This window comes from Suncus etruscus, chromosome 9, assembly GCF_024139225.1.
Source record: "Suncus etruscus isolate mSunEtr1 chromosome 9, mSunEtr1.pri.cur, whole genome shotgun sequence".
Taxonomy (NCBI): domain Eukaryota; kingdom Metazoa; phylum Chordata; class Mammalia; order Eulipotyphla; family Soricidae; genus Suncus; species Suncus etruscus.
Genome location: NC_064856.1, coordinates 70,173,535 through 70,184,788, shown reverse-complemented (window position 1 = coordinate 70,184,788; position 11,254 = coordinate 70,173,535). Strand labels below are relative to the sequence as shown.

General features: G+C 43.4%; 1 non-coding gene across 1 annotated transcript; it reads right to left on the bottom strand.

Annotated features, from left to right (window-relative positions):
- Positions 1 to 8,784: 8,784 nt before the first annotated feature.
- LOC126019898 (U6 spliceosomal RNA) lies at positions 8,785 to 8,888 on the bottom strand. The gene has a single exon (XR_007499509.1). It is a non-coding gene; the product is annotated as a U6 spliceosomal RNA (small nuclear RNA).
- Positions 8,889 to 11,254: the final 2,366 nt, after the last annotated feature.

Here is an 11,254-nt window from a genome sequence, read left to right as displayed (position 1 = left end):
ACATGACTTGCCCTGGGTCATATATAGGCTCAATTTTAGAATCTTAAGATTAGGAGGTGATCTGCACTGGAGTCCCTGAGTATACCTAATGTAGCCACAAAGTCCTCTAAGAGTAAGAGGGAGGTAGGAGAGGCAGCATGTTGGAGCTGCCTTTGAATAGACCCATGCAACCTTGCTGGCATTGAGTGCAGCAGAAGGGTCACATGCCACAGAGTACAGTTTCAAGAATCTGAAAAAGATAAGGACTCTTCCAAGAGCCTCCAGAAGGAACACAGCAGTCCTCATAGTGACTTCCAGGTCAGTGAACCTGCATTGGATGCTGACCTCTGGATCTGTAAAAGAATGAATCACTGCTGTTTTAGGCCCCTGAATCTCCTAGTAGATAGGAACAGATATACATATCCATCTTACCCCTGTCGACTGCCCTGGACCTGAGAGTGCTCCAAAACTGGGGGATGCTGGTTGCCATCTCTATCAGAGTCCCACCTCAGACCTCATGGATGCCATAAAAAGGTTCCTTCTCTGAGCCTGGTCAGATGGCCCATCTATTTGGATTTGTCCCATCTATTTGATTAACTAATAGGTTTCACTTGTTCTTGCCTTTTTGAAGCAGCTTAAAAACGCAACAGGATTTCCTTCACATCCAAGCTAGCTCTGGATCTCTGCTTATTGCTTCAGACCCTGAGTTGGCCTCGAAAACAGATGCCTTCTGCCCAGGACTTCGTTCTTCCTGTTCCATCCAGAGTCTGGTTTCCATGGTTGCCCTGTGACCCACAGCTGGGCTCCTCCAAGTAAAGGAAGCCACATGAATAGCTGTCTCAGAAGGAATGCAAGACCACAGCCTACCTCCTGGCTCCCACTTGCCTCACTGCAGTACAAAGGCCTGCACCACATGGGGCTCCATTAGATGCATACGTTAATATACACTGGCCTGTGGCCACCATAGGAACAAAGACTTCTTGTAGCAGCACCCAACACCAAGGAATGCTTCCTATGGAGGAACAAAAGGTTCCCAGTAGAGATATTTCCCCTCCCATTGTGAGTGCCAGTGCTACAAACAAGAACAAGAGTCCCAGAGGATGGACAGCAAGGGAAAAAAAATAATGATTTGTAGTTCAAATGCCTGACATCAAACACCTTTGTCCCAGTATTCACTGGAGTTCACCACATGCAAATATGATCACATATGCACTGTTCTGATGTATGTGTCTCCTCTCCAACCCCAATCTCCAGGACTACTTAATTTAGAGAAAGTCTGTTCCCATGCATAGAAGTACACAGGCATGTTACATGCGCAAAAACCCAATACCCATATTCCAATTGCACATACTTAGTTCCTTATGCATTTAACACATTCAAACAGTGACATGTATCTCCATGATTTAAACCCTTCCAAATCCAACATACATATTCCCTTATACTGACCTACCATCTGGAAGTGAATCTATTACCTTATAATGACTCAAAACCTTGCAATTCTCTCTATAGTCCTAACCCATACCAAATGTATGTTACATGTAGTTATATGCAGAACATTTTTGGGCACACACTCTGCCAATGTCTTAGCACAAACTAGCAAAAGCCAAAAAAACAGAAGCAAAGGCCTTTGCTGTACTTGTGTCTCCAACAGGACTACCACCTGATTTGAAGGCCAGACTACAGCAAGCTGCCTGCACTCTCCCAGCAGGATGCCATTGTGAACACAGGGTTGATTTGAGGAGAGCCGGGTAATCATTTCCCAGGGGCCCTGGGTGCCACTTAACATGTGTGCGCACACACAAGCACCCCCCCCCAGTACACCCACACATACACCCCTGACTGTTTGCAGCTGCCTTTTCTTTTTAAATCTCTCATATAATACACTTTGCAATGCAGCCCCCCTCCAGCTCCACTGGGCTCAACTATTTCGGGAATTGGCACAGATGCTGAGAGCAAAGATATTATTCTGAGATGCTCAACAGAGATCAAAGCTGCTTAATCAAAGCCGTCAACGTGGTGCATAGCGCCTGGGTGCATCCAGAGCCCAGGTGGGGAGAAAAAAGGCAAAGCAGAGCATTTAGGATACAGGAAAAGCTCAGTGGTAGAGCACCAGGTCTGATAGGAGCAGAACCTTGAGGATGGGGGAGGAATTCCTATGGTCATCTAAGCCCCTAGCTTGTCTTCTCTCTCCATCTCCAGACAGAAGTCTGCTCAAAGCTGCCCAGAGAGACAGAATCAAAATCTCTCTGAAAAAGCCCTTGAGGGAGGAAGGTTTCTTAACCCTGGATTGGGCAATTCTTACTCTTAGGAAATGGCTTTGTCTTCAGGTGGAGGTTGGGGAAAACTCTATATCCTAGCTAGACTGGTAGGTAGGGACAGTTGTTAAGGAAATTGGCTGAAACTGGAAAGGTCATGATAGAGGCGGTCATTATGGTCATAGACCATGTGTGAGTGTCATCCACTGCTTGGAATTCCAAGGCCTCCATTTTTCCCTAAAGTATTTTACAGAGAGAACTGTCTTTTTCCATTCCCACCACTGTCACCAGAAATATAAAGTGTTCACCAAATAATTTCCACATTCCAACAATGCTATAAGTAGCCACTATTCCTGAGTGCTCTTCTAGCTGGGAATACGGTGTAAATGATTATGACCCCTCTGAAATTTCAATTTAGTTGGAGGGAGGGAGCAGTGCAGGAGGCTGATCAGATCAGGTTGTAGGTAAATTAGGATTCTATTTCCAGTTGAGGCAAATGTTGGAGAGGAAATAGATGCAATGAGCTATGAGAGAAATGGCAGAGGTGGTGAGGAATAAAAGGCTGTGTTCATTTAAATACAGTACCACAGAAGCCACTTTGAGGCAATCAGATCTGAGTCCAGACTGAAGGTAAGAAGGAGCCAGCCTATAAGAAACAGAGGGAGCCATGCTTAGGTCAGAGAGAAAGGCCAGTGCAAATAGTAACCTCACTGTCTTTGATTGTGGTAGGTGGGAGTTTGCTTCATAGCTGTAGTAGACTAAGCAAAAGGAAGAAAAAGAGGTGAGACAGCCAACCAAGCCAGCAAAGGGATAATCCCAAGGATCACAGTGAAGAGTTTGACCTTTTCTAAGAATCTGTTTTTTTTTTTTTTGGTTTTGTTTTGTTTTTGTTTTTTGGGTCACACCCAGCATCTCTCAAGGGTCACTCCTGGCTCTATGCTCAGAAATCGCCCCGGCAGGCACAGGGGGCCATATGGGATGCCAGGATTCGAACCACTGTTTTTCTGCATGAAAGGCAAATGCCTTACCTCTGGCCCTCTTTTCTAAGAATCTTAACTCTCTCAACACTGGTGAGAATAAGATAACATGGACCTGCAGTTCCAAGCAGAGAGATCAGCTAACAGGCATACTTATAGTACTTAAGGCAGAAAATATACACGGCGGGTAGGGTGGAGGTAGTAAAAGTGGAGACATAAGGTTGGATGGGTGATTCATCTGTCAGAGGGAGAGTTGGATGGGAAGGATGTGGGAAGCAGAGTATGCTAGTGTAGGACAATCTATCAGAATTCAAAAACCCCAGGGATGGGAGAGACATTCAGAATCACTTCTCTGAAGTTTACACACATTCTTTACTTTTACCTGCAAGTTCAATGTGCCTGTGAGTAACTAACAGCCAGATTGCCTGTGACCTGAATGGAGGCTCTGCTTCTTTGAAAGACCCATCCCTCCCTCAAGCCAGGTTCTATCTCCCCCTTTCCTGTGTAAAAGGTGAACTTCCATCTATAGATGGAGGTGTATGGGAAGAATTGTAGCCAATACTGATATGTGCTGGAGTATCTTCTCTTCTGACCAAATATCCCAGTATCAACACTTGTCTAGGGAAGCCCCTGGCTTGATATCAAGTCCAAGTTTATCCCTCAAATAGTGCCCAGGTTTCAACACTCAGATTTGGAGAATCCCCAAAGGATCACAAGTCAAGCTTTCATCATTCTTGGACTGTGGGCATTCTTTAACTTGCAACATAGCCAGTTATCCCATACAACTAGATTAATGAAATTCTATTTAGTCTTCCCATACCCCTTGCAGGGCTATCTTCTTGTTCCAAAATGTTCTATTATTTATATGGAATGGGAAACAATACTGAGAACTATTTCCTAATGCAAGCTCTGAAATCAAGGTCTCACTAGATAATTGCATAAGAAAGGGAGATTCAGGAGAATGAGTCAGTGTGAGGGTGTATGACATAATATATAAAATATATAATCTGGGGGCCGGAGAGATAGCTGGAGGTAGAGCATTTGTCTTGCATGCAGAAGGATGGTGGTTCAAATCCCAGCATCCCATATGGTCCCCTGAGTCTGCCAGAGGTGATTTCTGAGCATAGAGCCAGGAGTAACCCCTGAGCGCTGCCGGATGTGACCCAAAACCCAATATACATATATATATATATATATACATATATATACATATAATCTGTACACATGATAGCTACATATATAGCTTGTTATATTTATGTGTTTATATGCAATAATGCCACATCTATCCAAGATTCACAGTGCACCTAATTGGCTCTGGCAAGCCCTGCTTTGAAGATGCATATTCAACTTGGTTGGCTAGTATATTGCTTAAACACATTGACCGAAGTGATCCTTCTTCCTGGAACACTTACTACTTCACTGAATAGCTTCACTTTGGGAAATGCCATTCCGGATGGCTGATTTATGAGCCGGAATTTGTTATCAGGGTAATTTAAACCTCAAACGCACTTTGTTCTGTACTAGATAGTGGTTTTGAATTCAATTGCCTGCTTAATGGGTTCTGCCTTTCTTTACCGAATTCCTATAGACCAAGGTTCATTTATGTAAGGACCCCAATTTTGAGTAGTGAGTGGCAGACCCTGAATCACTTTTTTTCCTTTCTTTCCCTCGAGCCCTTCTGAATTCAAACAAGTATTTATTGGCTACCAACCAAGTCTAGATGGACTCATATATCCTGTTGCCACACTGGGCTTTTCTTTGACATTTTTCCCACTTCCCATTCCATCTTCCCAATCATTTGTGCAACCTGTCTCTCTGAGGGTAGTATGGGACCATGTACCTAGCCCTGGATGTCACCCTCAATCACTGGGGGTACAGGACACGCTTTCCTGGGGACTCCATCTACCATGGACAGTAGGTATGTTTCTGCTACCCACACATCAGTAAGGCTGAGGTTGTCAGTTTCCCAGAGAATTGACCCAAAAATAGAGCAATGAAAGGCATCCTTCCCATGCAAAATCTTATTAAAAACTAGAAAACCTTGAAATAAATACTTCCTTTTGTTGATAAAATATATAGCAATATTTAGCCACTTTCCACAGGAGGCTAGCCCTAAAACATGATGGTTAGAAGTTAAAGATAGCAATGAGGTCAGGCTCCAGGGATCAGTTCAGTTAGTGCCCTCAGAGAAGCACTCACAGAGGGTTTCCCCATCCAGGGATACTCCTGTGAGCATCTTCACAACATGGTTTTACCCAATTCTCAAGAGTGGTGCCAGGGTTCTCAAACAAAAGCACCATTGATAGGCATGTGCTAAGCACAGTAAACCTTATTGGGGGAGGGTGTGGACTCTTCAAAACTCAGTTGTCAGGTGCCTCCCAAGGCCCCACATCAGAAATAGGCCTTTCAGGATAGCACTCTTCACCTTTTGTGCCATCATCATCTGTCAACATCAGGACCAGAAGAGGATATATTTTCTCTCCTTCAAGTGAAATTAAGATGCAACCTCTGATAGAGGCATGGGTACATCAATAACTAACAATGCCAGTGTTCTTATAGGAAAAGAAGAGGAGCCATAATAGAATTGACTTCTTGTTTTTGAACAAAAATGTACCGGGGGGGGGGGTGGGGAGGCAGAGAGATAGCATGGAGTTAAGGCATTTGCCTTGCATCCAGAAGGACGGAGGTTCGAATCCCGGCATCCCATATAATCCCCCGAGCCAGCCAGGAGTGACTTCTGAGCCAGGAGCCAGGAGTAACCCCTGAGCGCTGCTGGGTGTGACCCCTCAAAAGACCCACCCCCCAAAAAAAAGAAATGTACCAGGGATATACTTCGCAGGTAAAGCATTTAGAAAGAAAGAGTGCCTGGTGCATGTGAAGGAAAATTGGTAAATGTTAAATGATATTGGTGTTTGCAATATTGGTTCCAAACCATATGGCTAGTGATTGGCAAAATGAGGCTTTAAATTGCTCAATTGCTCTGGTAGACTCCACCACACCTGCTTTTCTCTACCATATATTGTCTCCAGAAAGCTCTCTGCTTTCTCAAGCTCAAAACTGGCTTTTTTGGCTTAGGCAGTAGAAAGCAAGGCTATAAAATTTCTTGGATTTTATTGCTGTTTGGCCAGCATAAAAAGAAGGAATGAGCTTCTTTCAATCCAATGGGAAATTTCCCAGGGAAAGGAATGATTGACCCACCCAGTCAGAAGTGCTCGCCTCAGGATCAGTCATGTGAGTGCATGCCAGTGGGCAGAGCAAGAATAAGTCTTAGAAACCTAAGGCCTTAAGGAAAGCCATATGAACACATGTAAGGAACTCCTTAAAAATGTTTTTAAACAAATCACCCATCAGTGAAGATTATAAGTGAGGTAACATTACATCTCTCCCAGGGTCCTTTATAAGGCAACATAAACAGAATGTTTAGTACATGGTAAATGTACAGTAAATGATAGCAATGACTAGTTAGAACTCTGTCTCATATCAAAGCTGGTGTATTAGCCTCCCAGAGCAAAGCATCTGGAAATAAAAGAAATATAACTGTGAGCAAGTTCAAAGGGTCTCAGACCTCCTGTCCATGTTGGCATAGGCAGAGTAGGTTGGCAGGAGAAGAGGTAACAGGAAATCATAAGCTCAGAGATAAAAGAGGCTCAAAAGTGGAGACCAGTAAGGTGAAGTGAAAGAACCAAGAGTCTGGAAGTTATACAAGTTCACTGACATTCATATAATTAGAAAATCAAGCCTGATTTTCAATGAAGTGGAGAAGGATTCTTTAGCTAGTTGCTTCTTGTAAGCCTTATTTTGAAACTTAAGAGGTACACTGGGACTCTGTGTGGCTATGTGCATCTTTTCAATGACCTATGCAAGATCCCTTCTATAGGAGGAAATGCATTACACCATTCACAAGGTAGGGAGCTATTCCCTATGGGCCCAACTGGAAGAGGGCTTATTAATTAACCTGAATTTGTGAGGCACCTTCAAGTTCCAGCTTCCTTGTGCAAGGGAATGAAGACGTGAGGAATGTGAAGTTCCCCACCTTGGATTCCAAGAACTGCTTGTCAGAACTTGACCCTCTTCTCCCACCCAGAGTGAAGTAAGCAGGCAGCCTTCTCTCAAGTAAGGCCTGTGGTCAGTGGAGCTGCTTCCTGGGTGACATAAGTTTGAGTTCTAAGTGGGGCCTTCTAGAAGATAGTGGTGATAGAAAGTCACAAGCCAGGCCCCCTTCCTCCTTTCCTAAAATAAAGAAAGAAGTCTCTGTCTTCTGGCCAGCCCTGTCCCTGACATTCAGGGATTTCAAAAGCGGGAGACAAAGAGATAGAGAACCACTTTGTAGAACAGAGGGTAGAACCAGAGGCACTGATGCTAAAAGAAGACAAATATCTCTGTTTGCTCCTAGAACTAGTAAATGTGCTTACCAAACCTATGACTTTAAGAGTCCCATAAAGACTATGGTCTTTAAGAGACACACTTCAGGCTTGTGGTGAGGCAGCATTCAACCAAAGTGCCTCATGACTGTGATTTCATGAGGTTCAATTATCTAGGAAACCAGATAGGGACCCAAAAGTTGTTAGAGGTTGTACTGCAATACAAAGCCAACCCATGACCCAAACTACCTTTCCATTTCTGTTCCAACCCCCACCCCAGACGTTATTCTTAAAGCGAGACAGCTGAATTATTAGCATCCTCTCCTCATTGCCCCTACTGCTTCCTTTTCTCTCCCTCCAATTTACCCTCTTTATGGCAGCTGAAGTAATTGGCCTGGAAAAAAGCAAATCTGATTGTATGCTTCTCTGCTTAATTATGTCTGAAAAATTTTGCACTGCTTTTAGGATAAGATCAAGTTCACACACACACACACACACACACCACACACAACACACACACACACACACCACACCCTCTCTAAAACATAACTTGGCTTGTATCTCCCACTTATTCTAGTCTTACCCACCAGTATCACAATGATGGAACACTCCCTGCTGTATTATTTTTGTTCCAACTTTGGCCAGCCCTTAGGTACTCTATATATATATGTTGATGGAGATATTGCTACTCACTCACTAAATACTCTTTCTTTTCCCTCCTAGAACATGGTGAGATGGGATCACAGTTTCAAAGAGTTCTAGGAGAAAGGTGCCTGAACCCCTGACTCATAATATGGAAAAAGAGATGTCTGGAATCAATCAGCCAGGAGCACCCAGTGCAGCAGCACTGTAAGAACAAGAACATGGGCCAGAGAGATAGCATGGAGGTAAGGCGTTTACCTTTCATGCAGAAGGTCATCGGTTTGAATCCCGGCATCCCATATGGTCCCCCGTGCCTGCCAGGAGCAATTTCTGAGCACGGAGCCAGGAAAAACCCCTGAGCACTGCCGGGTGTGACCCGAAAACCACAAAAAAAAAAAAAAAAAAGAACAAGAAACATGCATTTATGGTATAAGACAACCACTATTTGGGGAATGTTTGCTCAGCTATCAGTGGCTGTAACTAACCTCTAGGCTCTCTTAGCAACGGGACATTTGCATGTCCCATTTTTTTGCTCTATTTTTCCTTTTATTTATTTTCTTCTTTTTTTTTTTAAATATGGAATGCTTCATAAATTTGCGTGTCATCCTTGCGCAGGGGCTATGCTAATTTCTGTATTGTTCCAATTTTAGAATGTGTGCTGCCAAAGTGAGCACCTATCTTTCCTTTTATTTTCTTCCTAGAAAACACCCGCTTCTTCTTGAACTCCTTAGTATCATCTTTTCTTAGAAGACAATTTAGTTTCTCCAAGCTGAGTTAGAAGCCTCATCTACAAAGTACTGTACAATTCTGTATTTTCTTCTATCCACATACAAAGCCCAGGAAACTCAGTGTCCCTGTCATTGTCCATGTGCTCCAAATATAGACTCTGGGCAATATAGACTTTGGGCCTCTCTCAGAGTCAAATTGAGTGTTTCTTAATAAAGAAGTAGATAAATAATGGAATAATCTCATCTGTGGGTTTGTGAGTGGGCTGCAACTGAATCACCCTCTATCGGTCCACTGACACAAGACATGGATATCATATCAAAGGGTCACTCCCTTCTTGTGTGTGTGCTGAGAAAAAAGGGGACCATTGGAATAATGTGGAGGCAAGTAAATGAGACTGGAGGGAAATCTAGGGATTCAACTTGCTGGCTGTGGAGTAGAAGCCAGAATGCAGGTTTTCTGAGTACTGGTGGGCAAGAGAAAGGAGAATACATACCATTATTAAGAATTTGCCAAGTACTAGGCAATAAATAGACCAGCAAAAGAAGTCCTAGATCAGCCTTTGTATGTTACTAATAAAATCCCTGTTCATTGAAGCATTATTCACAATAGCCAAAAGTGTGGTACACACACACACAAAACAAACCCACAAAAGTTTAGTATATATATATATATATACACACACAATGGAACACAATGGAAGTTTAGTATATATATATATATATATATATATATATATATATATATATATATATACACACACACACAATGGAACATTATACTCAGCTATAAGAAAAAACAAAATCATGAGATGCTGCTGCAAGGATGGTTCTGAAGGGCACCAGGATGAGTAAAGGAAAGTGAAAGCAGAAACAATGATTCCTCATATGTGAGATATAAATAAACGTGGCAAAGGAACAGCAAATGGCCAAAGGCAACAGAGTCTGAGAACTGGTCTCCAGAACTGAGCTTACTATGGTAAAGGTTGGAACATTGTATGTGTGAAATCCTGCCATGAACAGGATTGTGCATCATAGTGCCTAAAATAAAATTTAAAAAAATGAAAAATTATTACAAATTAACTTGAAAAAGAAAGGGTTCTGAGAAGGTAAGTGATTTTCTCTAGGCCACACAGGTGATATATGGCTAAGCTGAAACCCAAATAAAGTCTACCTGTCTTCTGAGTAGGGACTTCCCCCACCCCCAGGGTGGGGAAAACTGAAGCCAGATATATCTGGTTTTTCTGTGACATCAGGTCCCCAGTCTGAGTTGATATCTGGCTACAAAGAACACTCAGCATTTCTCTCCCCTGCCTTCCTTACCACGACCACCACCATGTAGTCCCTGAAGCATTCACGGTCAAAGGGGGAGCAAAAAAAAAAAGAAAAAAAAAAAAGCAGACTGCACTCCCTGATTTGCACAGGAAGTCAAAGATCAGAAACTTGGAAACAAACGCTGGACTCTTGGGTCGGGTCTCCTTGATTTCTCAAATGAAGGGGCCAGACTGAATTTGGCACCTGCTGACCAATCCTCCTGGGTTCTGTCTTTACAGGCAGCCTAAAGCAACATGGCCTCTTGGCTTGTGCAGCTCCCTGACCCTACAGGCAGGTAAGGGCCTTGGTTCCTGAATGCCAGGAACCTCCCTCTCTGTCTGTGGAGACTGAACCAGGAGCTCGGCCAGGAACCCCCAGGTCCTGGTCAAGCCTTCACTTGCCTCAGCAACCTGGCAGCTAAGCAGAGGCCCTTGAATTGCTGGCAGGGAGCTGAGAAGCCGAGAGTCCTAGGTTGTGGCTGGGAGGGGAAATCATGGAGAGGGATGGGGAGGAGTTTGAGGCTCAGAATGAACCATCTCAGTGTCTCTGCAGACACTGTGATGAATGAGGGACCCCTAAGGAATTCAGGAGCTAGAGGACAGAAACTCTTAGGACCACATCAAGACCATCTCTTATTGGGGTTGCATCATGGACTTAGAAGCCCTTGGACTTGTAACAGGCTGGCAGCCTCACTTTCCCTTTCTGTTGAAGTGAGACAAGCAGTGTTCACTTAAAGAAGAAATGGAGAAAAAGCATATGGGCAAAGTTCTTAGCAAAGTAGCCAGTTTATAAAAACTGTATGTGCTACCTCTGCATGAATCTTTATTTTCCAATTATATGGTGTGTGTGGATCTCAGGATCTGAACTCCTATTTCTTTTCTAGTACCCATGGTTTCTAGTTCCTGCAAGAAGCACTTAGTGCTTTAAGTAAAATCAACTGCATAGTCCTGTGAGCTAGGAACAATAGCCATCAATAAAAACTTCCAGATGCAAGTCTCTGT